We start from the raw sequence: 14,988 nt of genomic DNA, 5'->3' as shown, positions 1-14,988 counted from the left end.
TATCTTTCTTTAAAAGCTTTCTTTTTTTCAATTAATTTTCAATATCTTTTTTTTAAAAGGAATACAAAATGTCCATATACCTGATAATTAAATAATGTTTGGGGAATAATTAAATTATCTAATAAAGGAAATTTGTCCAGCTATGTAGCATAACTAACACTGTGCAATGCCTCATCACGAAAGAGTGTTAACAAAAAACAAAACAGAAAAAAGCACCCTACCAGTGTTCTGGATTTCAGTCTAGCAGAGACTGTGCTGAAACTATGAAGTTTCTTCTGTCACAGTACTGGAATGAGAGAAGACCCTGCTTGCTGAAAGTCTCCCTTTCACCACTGATATTAGCTGCCAAAGTAAGGGGACCGTTGGTTTGTATAGCCCTATTCAGTTGCTCTTTCTTGCAATTAGAATCCCATCAGGGTAGATTGGGGTTCAGCTTAGTGGTCACACCTGTGCTGTCATTACATCTCCTGCAAGCCCTGCCCACCATTCTTCAGGTGGAAGTTCTGAAGCAGGGACATGAGCTGCTTCCCATGCGATTTAGAATCCTGGGGAACCAGAGTTCCATTGCATGCAGGGAGTCTAACTTTGGCCACATTCACACCACACATTGAAAGCACTGTGATGCCACTTTATGCGGTCCTGGCCTTCCCACCCCCCAAAGAATTCTGGGAGCTGTAGTTTGTGCTGAGAGTTTCTAGGAGACCCCCATTTCATTCACAGAGCTACAATTGCAGAGTGGTTTAACAATCAACCCCTCTTCCCAGGAAACTCTGGGAACAAATTTTGGGAATGGAAGATGCCTTGACAACTCTCAGCATATTTAACAAACTGCAGCCCCCAGAATTCTTATGGGGGAGGTTGTGGCCATACAAAATGGCATCATAGTGCTTTAAATGTTGGCATGAATGTGGTCATTGACTCTTCTCTACAGACCTTCTTACGGAGGGGTGCAGGGTGGGACCAGCAGGGCATCTGTCAGCAGAACCTTTTACAGCATGGGTGGGAAACAGTGGCCCTCCAGATGTTGTCACACATCATCTTCCATCAGCCTCATGTAACATGGTCAATGGACATGGATTATGGAATGTCTTGAGAGGTAGTACCTCTGGTGGGGGACTTGCCGTGCTCCTTCTGGGGTAGTATGTCCACCTTTGGTCCTGCACTCAGATCTCACTGTGGCTCCTAGAAGCTGTCAGCATGTGACAGCAGCCACACAAATGGATTCAACTGGCAGGCTAAACCAGGTGAGGGTAGTTGATGGGTCTTGAACCCTTGATGATTTAGGTGCCTGTCAACCTGGGAAGATAGCCCATATAGGAGAAGGAAAGCTCTGATCTGAAAACTCCACTGCCTTGTAGGATATCTTCGGAAGAAGAAGAGGCCAAGGAGTAAACCCTGGAGTGTTGTCCCTAAGATGGTTAGATAGGGCCTGCAGCCAAGCTGGTGCCAAATGTATTGCTCTGTTTTCCTCTGGGCCACATCAACAAGGCCAAGAGGGAGTCTTGTTGTCTGGGCAGCCCAGGAGCTCCATACATATTGCCCATGGTTATGCCCTGGGGAGGTCACTTGGGTGCTGCTAATGCAGTGGTTTAACTTCACCCCCAGAGGCACACTCCATTGTCTTTTGAGGCAGACAGATGCTAACAGTCCAACAACATCTGGTTCCCCATTTGGCCAATGAGAGGGTTGAGAAACAATGGTGCCTCAAATGGGCTTGTGAAATGGGCAGAGGGAGAAAGAGAGAGATTTCACTCAGTCCTGGTTTTAACCCTGGGAAGAAATGCTCTGTCATTTCAAGTTACTTGATTTTGTACCAGAAGAAGCTACCAAATAATCTTCAAAGGCAGCCCCCCATACGGCAGTACTTGAAACTGACTATTGTAGTAGTCGGTTTCATGTGCTTTGCTGCCAGACATACCATACAAGGCATGTTGCAGTGCTGATGGAAATGGGCAGTGTATGCAGTCCAGTTTCAAAGGAGACCTTAGATAGTCAGGGGAGCTGCAAGCACAATGTCAAGTGTGTTAATAATACTAGCATTTAATGTGGTTGGGAAACCATTGGCGACTAATGTGCTGTGTAGGAAATGACAGGCAATATCTCTAGCAACTTAATTGTACTAGGGAGCCTGGCAAAGGGTAAACACAACAGCAATAATGTCTCAAAAATAAATATAGCTGTTGCGTTTGTAAGGGAAGCTTCATTTAATCGTTAAGAGATTAGATGTTCACAGCAGTGCATGAAATACAATCGGGTAATTAGGGGCTGAACTTCAAAAGTTTATATTGTTCCAGATGACATATACTGCATGTGTTTATGTATGTGTGCACTGGGCTCAGAAGCAGGGTCCTTTGTTTTTTGCCAGGTTTTCAGAGAGTGTGAACAAAGTAAAGAGTCCATGATTAAATGGGCTTCGGTCAAGCTTGAACAACTTGTGAGCCATCAAGCTGAGTGTCACCCGGAAACCATGCACTGTGGTGTGCTGATCTTTGACAATACTCTGCCATGTTGTTGTTGTTTATAGTTCCAAGCAGCAAAAACAAGATGTTTGTTGAACATTCTGGGCCACTGTAAGCACATGAAATGTCTGCTGGATTAGACTAACAAAGATCAAGCTAAATCCCCCATTCTCTTTCCAGTATTGGCCTCTTTGAAGCTTACAAGCAAGTCATGAAACAAGGCCCTTTTGCCACTTGATTGATTCACCCCAAACAGTAGGTGTGTAAAGGTATACTGCCACTAGATTTGGAGGGTCTATTTAGCTATTCAGCTTGATGACTCACCTATGACCCAGGGAATACCCAAAAGCTCACTGATTTTCTGAAGAAGGCTCAATTTATTCAGAATGCAGGTCTCACTCATTTGCCCTATTTATAGAATCATTGAATTGTAGAGTTGGAAGAGACCACGAGAACCATCTGGTCCAACCACCTGCAATGTAGGCACCTTTTGCCCAATGTGGGGCTCAAACCCACAACCCTGAGATGAAGAGTCTCATGCTCTTTCCTTATGGCTTCCCATGTTTGTTGCCAACCCCTCCATGTGCACCCACCTCCGTGCCAGATCAGGTGTTTGATATGAGACTGTAAGTGTTGCTTTTTAGATTTCTCCACCCATTCTCTGAAGAACTGCATTAGCTCCTAACACCGTCAGGTGGCCCTGAATTCTCTGTGTCACATCCATTTCCCCATAGCCTGGGGGTAAGGCTTTTCCATTGGCAATTACAGCGATGGGGAACCAGTGGCCCTCCAAATGTTGCCAGACTCTAGCTCTCATCATCTCTTCATCCCTGCCCATTTACCATGATGGCTGGGAGATTGAGTCCACTTTTTCCTCATCTCTGAGCTACCAGATGTACAGCTAGATATTTCTCCAGAGCCTTCTCCATAAGGCAAGGATGGGGAACTTGATCTGACTGGCTGTCCAAATACTTCCTTCCCCTACCCACCCTTTGGGCTAATTTTGACCGGTGGGTGTGGTCACTCAACTGTCAATCATCTGGCATCTTTAAGGCATCAGGTGACATATTGAAGGTAAGCCCCTTTGAAGGCCAGCTGTCAGCTGGAAGATACAATTGAATACAAACTGCTTGCAAATAGATTTTTATGTGCAGGGGGAGTATATCTTGTCCATACATATGCAGATGAACATTTCTCTCTCTCCCTCCCTCTCTCTCTCTCTCTCTCTCTCTCTCTATATATATATATATATATATGGATCTTGAGTATTAAAACAGACCACAGAAATGTAATTAAATACACTAGGGTCATCATGGCACAACTTTACCAAGTCAAACAAGTATGTTCACCAATAATATATAAAGAGTCTGAGCTGCACCATCCTTACTATTCTTTCAAATCTATGACTGTTTTTACTATTGCCCATATATCTGGAGACTGTGGATATACTTTTAATTTTTCATTATTAATAAATTCTCTGTTTAAAATGGGTTTTAACCATGGCCTAAAAAAAAATGAAAATAACATAAAATGCAAGGACAGCTAATCTATTGAATCTTCCCAAAGGTGGTTTCATGGTGAACTATTCATTAGCAATCCCAATTTGTGTTAAAAATAAAATACTTTAAAGTATTTTGGCTCTGAGAGCAATGTTACATTAAAAGTCCATCTAAATGTAATCATTTTTATTAGCTCCCATAAAAATTAAATTTCCTCCATAGGTGAACTTAACCATCAAAGCACAAATGGCTAATTTAGCTTCCTCTTCAGAAACCAAGGCTGCGGTCCTACACTATCTTAGCTGGAGGTAAGCCTCATTGAAACCAGTGGGACCTACTTCTGAGTAGACATTAGTAGGCTTGTGTTGTAAAACACTGTGGATTTTGAGAAGTATTGCTTATTTAAGGCTTTTGACTCTGGGTGATGAATAGAAATGAATAGGTTCCTTTTTTTAATCATCCACAAAGTGAACCAGCTTTCAAAGCAATAAATATGAAGATACATAACTATAAAGATTTACAGATAGCACAGAAGTCATCTGTGAATTCAGTATCCATCACTGAAAGGCTTCTTTAATTCAAGTTTTCAGAAGATTGTGAAACCATTATTTGAGTTATGCTGCATTCCTAACTCCACTAATCTGGGAGTAAGCCCCAATGAATTCCATAGGACTTACTTCTGAGTAGTCATGGTTAACATTGTGCTGTTAGCTACCAACCCATATTTATATTTAATTGCATTTATATTCTACGTTTTCTCCTAAGGAGCTCTAAGTGCCATATATGGTTCTCCACTGCCTCATTTAATCCCCACAATGACAACCCTGTGAAGTAGGTAAGTCTGAGAGGCAGTTCCTGACCCAAGGACATTCCAGTGAGCTTCGTGGCCCGGTGAGAATTCAAACCCTGGTCTCCCGGATGTGAATCAAACATTCTAACCACTACTCCACACATGGAGCTATAAGCCATATTTAGCCAGCACAGCTAGACTGCAAACTTCTGTGATAATACCCACAGTGTTTCTTCTGAAGTCATTGTAATTTTATTTATTTATTTATTTATACATACATACATACATACATACATACATTCCCCGCTGATCTGGCTTGGTTTTCCCAGCCACTCTGGGCAGCTACCAACAGAATATTAAAAACACAATAAAACATCATTTAAAACTTCCCTAAACAGGCATGCCTTCCGATGTCTTCTAAAAGTCACATAGTTGTTTATTTCATTGACATCTTATGGGAGGGTGTTCCACAGGGAGGGCCCCACCACCAAGAAGGCCCTCTGCCTGGCTCCCTGTAATCTCACTTCTCGCACAGAAGGAACCGCCAGAAGGCCCTCAGAGCTGGACCTCAGTGTCCAGGCTGAACGATGGGGATGGAGACGCTCCCTCAGGTATACTGGTCTGAGGCCGTTTAGGGCTTTAAAGGTCAGCACCAACACTTTGAATTGTGCTTGGGAACGTACTGGGAGCCAATGTAGGTCATTAATAATAATAATAATAATAATAATAAATTTTATTTATATCCCGCCCTCCCCAGCTGAAGCCGGGCTCAGGGTGGCTAACAACAATAAAACAGTACAAAAATACAACACAACACAACACTCTAAAATCATTCATTATAAAATTAATTCAAATCAAGCCACTGGCAACCATTGGGCCAGAGCTCCGCGAAGATTGCCGAGGGAGGGAGTCAGGCTGTGCCCTGGCCAAAGGCCTGGTGGAACAGTTCTGTCTTGGAGACCCTGTGGAAAGATGTCAAGTCCCGCAGGGCCCTAGTCTCTTGTGACAGAGTGTTCCACCAGATCGGAGCCACAGCCGAAAAAGCCCTGGCTCTAGTTGAGGCCAGCCTAACCTCTCTGTGGCTTGGGACCTTCAAGATGTTTTTATTTGAAGACCGTAAGTTTCTCTGTGGGACATACCAGGAGAGGCGGTCCCGTAGGTACGAGGGTCCTAGGCCGTATAGGGCTTTAAAGGTTAAAACCAGCACCTTAAACCTGATCCTGTACTCCACTGGGAGCCAGTGCAGCTGGTATAGCACCGGGTGAATGTGAACTCGCAGCAAAGACCCCGTAAGGAGTCTCGCTGCAGCATTCTGCACCTGCTGGAGTTTCTGGGTCAGTCTCAAGGGCAGCCCCACATAAAGCGAGTTACAATAATCCAGTCTGGAGGTGACCGTCACGTGGATCACAGTGGCTAGGTCAGGGCGAGAGAGGTAAGGAGCCAACTGCTTAGCTTGGCGGACATGGAAAAATGCCGCCTTTATTATAGCTGCAATCTGAGCCTCCATGGAAAGGGAGGTGTCGAAGATTACACCCAAACTCTTAACGGACGGTGCTGGCACTAATTGCGCCCCCGCTAGAGATTGGAGTTGCCCCCCCCAATCCCGTCCCGTCCCAGCCACAGGAGCTCTGTCTCTGAAGGATTTAGCTTCAACCAGCTCCCACATAACCATCCATATATATATGGCTTTCTAAACCTGTGACAGGACATCACTATACAGCAGCTTTGGTCAGATTGAGAGCAGACAAATGTGTGTCTTAATGGTATCTTGGCTCTCAGTAAATTATTCATATTGTTATGGGGGGGTTAGCAGTAAAACCAAGGGATGGGGAACCAGTGGTCCTCCAGATGTTGTTGACTCTAGTGGTCGGGGGTTATGGGAGTGGAGTCCAATGTATTACACTGTAGCAGACCCACTCCAAATTCTCTGCTCGTTCCACAAGTTGAGGACCACTTTTTTAAAAAAATAAAAAAAATCACTTTCCTCTTCATGTGGTCATTTCATCATAATTTCCAGCCAACTAAATGAGAAGAAGCTGCAGCCATGCACGAACATCAATTTATCTTTAAGCCAGGGGTAGCTAACCTGTGATATTCCAGATGTTGTTGAGTTTCAAGTCTTATCAGCCCCTGACAGCATGTCTAATCGTCAGGGAGAATGGGTGTTAGAAGTTAGTCACCGCTTTTGACCAAGGGGTCGGAAGTTAGTCTCCGCTTTTGAAAGGGTACCAGTCATTTTGAGTTAAGCAAAGCGCCCTAACTATACTCCGGAAAAGAAGAGAAAAGAAAAGAGAGAGAAGTAGTGATGATGTTTGCAACAAATAACAAGCAACTCGAATGTATGCATCTGAGCACAGTTGGTAGTTGGAACGCTCTGATGTATATGTCAGCAGAATACAGGCTCGAAACACAAGGGATGAGCCAATGTAATTGCCTTTTGCTGTGATCTCTTGGTTTTTCAGTTGAAGAGATCATGTTGAGGGGTCTATGCCACTTCTTTTCTCATAAGCTTTAGGCACTTAGAAGTATTTTCTCCCATTCTTAATTTGCCTGGAGCAAGGCTTTTATCTAGACTTTTAGCCAAGAGGCACCTACTGAAATATTCATTGGCAGAAATTGTGCCATGGGTGTTTTTCCCCATTTGTCCAGTTGTGTGTCATTATAATGAGCCTGAGCAGGATGAAAATAGTATTTGACACAGAAGAATGGTGTCCTCCCAAGGCTTTATTAAATAGGCAATTAACCCTTTTTGGTAAGAAACTGTAGAGGCTAATGGGAGTTGAGAATTAGCCCTCTGTTCATGCTCACATCGTTTCCTTTCTCTTTCTTTTCCTTTCTTTTTTTCTGAGGACACTTTTTAAGGAGTTGCAGGGTGACAGAGCATGATTTCCTGAAGTTTTGAATTCTCCTTTAAAAAGAAATGCTTTAGAAGCCACTGGTGTTTGAAAAAATAGCATGAAGCAAGGGAGCAAGGTTCTCCATGTTGAGTTGTGGAAATGAACAGTGAATATTTTCTTGGAGAAATTAAAGAAGAGATCTTCACACAGCGATATTCCTGGAGTATATGTCTTGGGTGAATGTGTGCAAGGGAGATGGAAACAGGATAGTGCCCACTCCATACATTCAGATAATGGTCTCAACAGAGCCTACACACATCCATGTTGTATAACTATAAGGTCCATTTAGACTGGAGGTGGGAGAGAACTTTGATTTGGTTCACATTTGAAGGGGACCCCATCAAATTCACACCTTCCGAAACTACATGAGAAATGAAATACAGTCATCGTTCAAAATTTGCCCTTATCTGAATTTTGCAATGCTGTTCTCCAGCTAAATAATGTGTACTCCCCCCCCCCAAAAAAAAATACATATATTCTCTATATGGATTTTTAAAATAGGGAATTCCTTTTGGAATAAAGGGACAGAACTACCCAAGCTGTATAGAAATTTATTCATGTATGTGACTACAGCAGCAATAATGTTACTTGCCCAAAAATTGGGGGGGGGGGTCCCAGCAAAGGAAGAATGGATACAAAAACTTACGGAATATGCAAAAATGGCAAAACTTACCAGAAATCAAGATAACAAACTTTTTATAAAAGAATGGAAATGGTTTATTGAATATTTACAAATAAACTGTAAACAACTAAGGACATTGGCAGGATTATTGTAATAACCTGCAGTTTTATAAGAGTATATATTTAAAGTAGATGCATAAATGAGCAAATTAAGTTCATTTGGATATGCAGAAAATATTAAAAATAAATTTAAGGAACCACAGAAAGAGGGGGAAGGAAGTCAAGTTTTAAAATCTTAAAATGATTGTAAAATCAGTGGAATGTATAAAATTGGAAACCATAAATAAATAAAAACAAAAACAAAAAACACCCATATATTAGTGAGAATAACATACAAAGTGTATTATATTAGGGGGAATTGGTTACTTGGTAATTTTGATGGAGACAGACATAACTCTCCAGGGAGGAACTACTACGAAGAAAGTCCTGTCACAGATCAGTGCCAGCACTCAGTGGCGGTACGATAAACAGCCCCCTGTCTGGGCTGATCTTAAGTCTCAAGATGGTTAATATCAGGGGAGGCAATCTTTTGGGTCTCAAACCACTCAGAGCTTCGTAAACCAGTACTCATACGTTGAACTGGTGCCCTCCTCCCACTGTCCTTGACATCTGAATCTAAGTAGGTTGCCACTATGAAGAGGACTTCCCTCCAGAGATTCCCTCCAGAGATGCTCAACTGGCAGACCCTTGAAAATCCTTTGGGTGACAAGGGAAGTGTCCCCGCTCCCTGACTTTCTAACTTTTCTTTGCTAATTTTTGGGTTCAGGGGTGCCAACTATAGGGGGCTCTGGGTGTCTGAGCACCCCAAAACAATATTGTTGTGGGTGCTCAGCACCCACAGCACAGGTCTCTCTGTGGGGATGCTGCCTGAGGCCTTGCGAGACCTCAGAACCTGACTTCCGGTGGCACTGGAAGTCAGCTTCCTTGGCCGAGGGGGGGGAAGGACCTGCACGTGATGTCATGACATCACGTTGCAACGTGACATCATGCTGTCACATGGGCTGGGCACCCATAATCTGGGGCCCAAGTCAGCTCCCCTGTTAGGGTTCTTGCTGTTGCTCTATTGGACTTTATTGATTGGTTGCAGACCACTGCTTTGTTCATTTACAGTTTCAATATGTGCACTCTCCCTGGCAAATAGATTGAATAGGATCTACCATCCCACCTCCCAGCTTATTAATTCCAGCTGCATATCTTGCACATGCTAGACTCATATCATATTCTATCATTGGTGATCAGGGAATTCCATACTAAAGGTAGAGAGGGATACCATCATCACATCAAGCTTTATATTCCGCTTAAGAAAATATTTCATGAGCATTTTATCTGAGGATTCAAAGACTGCATTCTAAGATTGATAGTTTTGCAAATAGATGTAAAGGAATTTCCATATCTCTGTTTGACTTTGTTGGCCAAAAATGTTACTGGATGTCAAAGCAAAATATTAAAATGTCAAAGCAAAATATTGCATGCATAACACTTCTGTGATTGTGATGTCTTTTAAAGGGGGAGGGGAAATGTGTAATGTCAGTGACATTTAGCACCAACTCTAATTGTTGATTGCAGTCATTATTATGATCAATATATAAATAGATGATGAGTGGAAATTATTTTTCTTCTCCAAGCCTGTAGATAATGAGAATATTGGAAGATCCTTCAAGTGATCAGGATTGGATTATTGTTGCTTCTGCAATGGCAATAGCCAAGCTTGATCTTCAAAGATTTACAGTAGAATGTTCAACTATTTGCCCCAAACTAGGGGTAGATAATTTCTTTCAGTATGTTTTTAATGTTTGATGTTTTATTATGTTTTTATATGTGCTGGAAGCCACCCAGAGTGGCTGGGGAAACCCAGACAGATGGGTGGGGTAAAAATAATAAGATTGTTGTTGTTGTGCATTTTTAAGCAAATTAATACAGTGCACTGAAATATGTGCATGTGTAAATTTACTTCTAGCCATGTGTACATCGGAACTCCTTGCCTACTGACATGAAGTTTATACCAGAAATTTAAATTGCTGATATTAAAGTTATTAAGGTGGATTAAGAGACTGAGATCTACTCCCAGTAAAATAAAACTGGCAGTGATCTACCCATTGTCATTGCCAGACTTGTTGAGCTTTTTTTAGGGAGGGAGAAACCAGAGTTGCTGAGCTTTTTGGGGGAAGAAATGAACAGAGGTTTTTTTTTATAGGGGGGGTGTCACCCAGGGATCTTCCTGTCGATCACGGCCAACTAGTTGTGCATGTCTGCTCTAGTGTGAGAAATCCACTAAAAAAAAAAAAAAAGACTTTGTGGTTAGGAAAGTGATGGGAAAACACTCTGAAAAGTGTGGGATCATAGAATTTGAGAGTTGGAAAGAACCTCAAGGGTCATCTGGTCTAGACTAGATTCTAGTCCAACCACCTGCAATGCAGGGATCTCGGCTAAAGCAGCCATGACAGATGGCCATCCAACATCTGCTTAGAAACCCCCAAGGAAGGAGAATCCACCACCTCTCATGGGAGTCTGTTCCACTGCTGAACAGCTCTTACTGTCAGAAAGGTTTTCCAAATGTTTAGTCGGAATCGCCTTTCTTGCAACTTGAAGCCATTGGTTCAATTCCTACCCTCCAGAGCAGGAGAAAACAAGCATGCTCCCTCTTCCATGTGACAGCCCTTAAGATATTTGAAGATGGCTATCCTATCTCCTCTCAGTCTCCTCTTTTCCAGGCTAAACATACCCAGCTCCTTCAAGCGCTCCTCATAAGGCTTAGTTTCCATACCCTTGATCATCTTGGCTGCCCTCCTCTGCACATGTTCCAGCTTGTCAACATCCTTCTTAAATTGATGAATCAGTGATTCATCAGAAGGCATTTATCAACCACAGAATCAAATCAGGATGATTTCAGGATGAATGGTTCTTGTTGTATAACCTCCCCACAAACAAATCAGGACAAATGCTCAATGAAGACCATTGTCTAATCTCTGAGTAAGCTTTGTGTGATCAAATTGGGATGAATGCTCAATGAACAGGTCGTCTGGAAGGGCTCTCCGTAGAACAATAGTAAGACTTCAGTTACAATTACAGTAGCCAGAAATGTCACAAGCTGATCTTGACAGTCAGATTGAGTAAAGAAGTCTATAGCTGCCAGCAGAAGAATTCAGCAGCTGGTGCCCACCTGATCTCCGCCCCACTCTCTTGCCCCCCCCCCAAAAAAAAAAATTAAAGGGGAAAAAACCTGGATGTACATTTCCAAAATATTAGATAAAAAACAAATAAAATAAAACCTACATACAGCAACAGTGTTTTGTGTTGTGTAGGCTTCTATGATGTAAGTAATGGGCCGCACCTGCTAGCCTGCTTCCTAAAATATCACATATAAAGGGCCCCATTACCTTCAGTAGCTTAGGGCCTTATCAAACCTAAATCCAGCCCTGGCCCAGGCTATCAAGAGAGAGTCATGAAGAAGGACATACTTCTTCAGATGGAATAGTCTTCTCTATGATACATGAACAACAGACTTAGAGCAGAGAACTAATCACTGCTCTGTGGTGGTGGTCATGGGCATTTCCGGGTGTGTCAAAGAGTTCTCAATCTTTCAAATTTTTGCCTATTCAAGAGGTCTCCCCCTTCAGACCTTCTGTCCATTTGTGAAGGGTCTGGGACAGAGACAATGGAAATAAGGGCATGGGGTGGAGCCCCCCACCTTCCACTCCATGCATCCTTCGAGGGTAATTTCTGACAGGGGCTTGGGTGTTTTCAGAAACCTTTAGAAGACTTTGTGTTCAGTAATAACAGGTTACGCTGGACATGTGCCAGGTGGCAAGCTTTCTGGCAACAGCTCATTTGTATGTTTATGTTGAAATCCCAGGTACCAGCTGCCTTTTCATTAGACAGTTATTAGCATTTTCTGCATTGAGTTCAGTAGGGCTAAATGGTTATCAAGTTTTCTTTTGCTATGGAAAATAAACTCTTTTGATGCTTTCCCATTAAAATCATGCTTGCCATTTACTGCCATTTCTCACCCTTCATGGGCCTATTTTTCATCTTTAAACACAGCCAAGGTTGGCATTACATTCGTCTTAAAGAACCGTCTTGAAAGCGCCAATGTTATTTCCATCAGTGTCTTTCAGATCCCACAGCTGCATTAACTCAATGAAGCAGTCAGTCTTGTCTTAGGCAATTTTGATGTAATCAAAAAGTGCTCTAACACCCTTGGCTGCACTCAGGCTTCTAAGAGGGTAGCATTATGATTTTATTTTCTTGGAAAACACTGTTTATGCTACAGAGCAGCAGAAAGAAAGGGGGAAGAAATTGAAAACAAGGGATGGTTGGAGGTTGTTAATGCCAGCAATAGCTGTGGTAAGAATATAGGAAGGGCCAGGTGGCCCCCCAAACAGGACATGGCAACATCCATGCCAGCAACTGGTATTCAGAGGCATGATGGAGGTGGATTTGTTTGTTTGTTTGTTTGTTTAATGTTGGGGTCAGAAAACAGGCTGGATTCCGACTCTCATCAGCTCTCCCATCAGAAAAGATACCAGGGAACTTAAAGACGAAATTGAAGACAGGTTTACAACCTAAGACACAACACAAAAGGGAAAAGAGATGGCGAGGAGGAGAAAAGCAATCTCATGCACCAGTTCTTAAAAGTTAGAGATTGCACAGTTCAGAAAGAGAAACCAGCCTGTCAGCAGCACTTTCCTGTGTCTCCCCCTTCCACAGTCTGATGGAATTACTGCAATTCAGCAGTGAATCTGTGGTTCCAGTCTTGATTGATTTTTCATTGGAACCAATTGAAGACTCATTGGAATCTGCCTTAAGCGATGCAGTCTATCAGCCTTCCCCAAACTGGTTCCCCTCAAAGGTTTTGTACTCAAGTGTCCATCAGCTCCAACCAGCATGGCCAATGGTCAGGAATACTGAGAGTTGTAGTCCAGCGACATATGGAAGGTACCACGTTGGTAAAGGCTGTGGAAGAGGCTTTGTATGTACTCATGTCTTGCTTTGGGTTGGACCTCAAGGTATGCTAGTATTGAGATGTCCAGCAGACATACAGAGCCAAGCTCATTCATACCTGCATTTTATCTTATTTTAGATTTTAAAACATTTTATTTTTGAATATTAAAAAAAATTAAAATAATTTGAACCAAAAAAAAATGGCACTCAGTTAACTGCATTTTACAGCTTGCAGGACCTTGGTATAGCTTTGCGTATATTCGGGTGTTACTAGATTACTGTAGTCCCTTCCCAGGATCTTCTTTCAAGACACATGCAAGCTCTTTCGTGCCACCAGGACCAAGATGGACAGGCAGATGGAAAGGGCAGCACCTTCGTTCACAGCATCAGTAGTTCTCTCTATTCTTTAAAGTTTTTTGGATGTGAAGGGGGCAGTACAGTCATTCAAACTTTATCCAACCTCTTTGCATCTTACAAAGTTAAAACAGCTAAAAGAAGTAAAATAAGAAGGCAATGCTTGTGAAATGTACAGTGCATAATTTGGAAGGGCCGGTTTCATTACAATTCACCCGCTTCCTTCTCCTGTTCAATTGTTTCTTTTGAAGGCAGTGGGTTTTTCGCTTGTGTTTCCATCTTCTTCAACTTAGACTTGTCGAATTTCTCGATTTCAGCTATATCTGGTTTGTCAGACATATCTGCCGATTGATCAGTGATGCGCTCTCTTCAGGTACAATTCCGCTCTTTTCCATACCTGCATTTCTAACCAAAAGAAGATGCTCAAAGTGGTTTACATGCAACATTGAAAGTTAATATGCAATTCCAATTAGCTGGGTCAATGGAGAAACACCTCTGAAGGTTATATTGGTGGCTTTTAGTAGGTAGGTAGAATATGATGAGTTGGGTGTTTCCTCTAATGTTAGAAAAAACTAAAAATTAGCCTTCCTCTTTTGTGCTTTGCCCTTTCTGTTTTAAGAAGCCAATTGTAATGTGATCCTGGCTTTCCCTTTTGTCCTCTTAAATGTGAATAGTAAAAACAGTTGCTTGCATTCTTCCTACACTTCTGCAATATAATTTCCAGTAAGGCCATGCATGCAGACAATTGGTATGAGGCCCTTTCCTATGAAAAAAAATGGTGGGTTGCATGCATTGTCATTGGCCATGGCTGCACCTGTCCTTCAAGAGCTTTCCAAAGCCCTGGGATGCTCTCAGTGGGCTCCGTTTACTAGGTTTTGGAATATGTTGTCTAAGCAGGTGTTTAGCCCACTGAACCCTTAAAAAGACTGGCAGGGCTTGACCCTCCCATGATTCCATCTCTCTGGAACTTCTGTTATCAGTATGTAGAGGACCTATCACCTGTTCTGTAGTCACATGGTGCTGCATGCTGGTGGGTCAGGGTAACGTCTTTAGACTCCCAAGGATAGTTCAAATGGAAGCAGTGCAGAAAGGGTGATGAAGGCTCCCCAACAAGTGAGGTGAGTGGTTTATCGTCTGAACCACTCCTCCTCATGCCAGCACTGGGACATGACAGTGTCACATGCTAATTTGTGCATGTGGCAGAAGTGCATGAATGTTCAAGCTTTTGTTAGTCCTCTGTGATTCTACTGTTCTATGGTTGCATACTGACTTTACTTTTAAAGCCCATTCAAAGCCTATTTCCCCCCACAAAAAAATCCTGGGCAAATTAGTTTACCCCTCATGGAGTTATAATCCTACCAATCCTT

The 14,988-nt window shown here is 42.5% G+C and overlaps 1 long non-coding RNA gene and 1 pseudogene across 2 annotated transcripts in view; one reads left to right on the top strand and one right to left on the bottom strand.

The window, feature by feature from the left end:
• Positions 1–11,490, top strand: part of LOC307200906 — a 50,455-nt gene extending 38,965 nt beyond the window's left edge. The window contains exons 2-3 of the long non-coding RNA XR_013832472.1: positions 2,525–2,714; positions 11,038–11,490. This is a non-coding gene — a long non-coding RNA (uncharacterized lncRNA). The remainder of the gene's footprint in view (positions 1–2,524; positions 2,715–11,037) is intronic.
• Positions 11,491–13,532: 2,042 nt separating this feature from the next.
• Positions 13,533–14,017, bottom strand: LOC307211380 (thymosin beta-4 pseudogene; annotated as a pseudogene). The gene has a single exon. The product of its transcript is annotated as a thymosin beta-4 pseudogene (transcript).
• Positions 14,018–14,988: the final 971 nt, after the last annotated feature.

The sequence above is a fragment of the Podarcis cretensis genome (assembly GCF_951804945.1).
Source record: "Podarcis cretensis genome assembly, chromosome: 1".
NCBI classification, from domain to species: Eukaryota; Metazoa; Chordata; class Lepidosauria; order Squamata; family Lacertidae; genus Podarcis; species Podarcis cretensis.
Note: the sequence above shows the minus strand (reverse complement) of the source record. Positions and strands in the feature narration are given on the sequence as shown.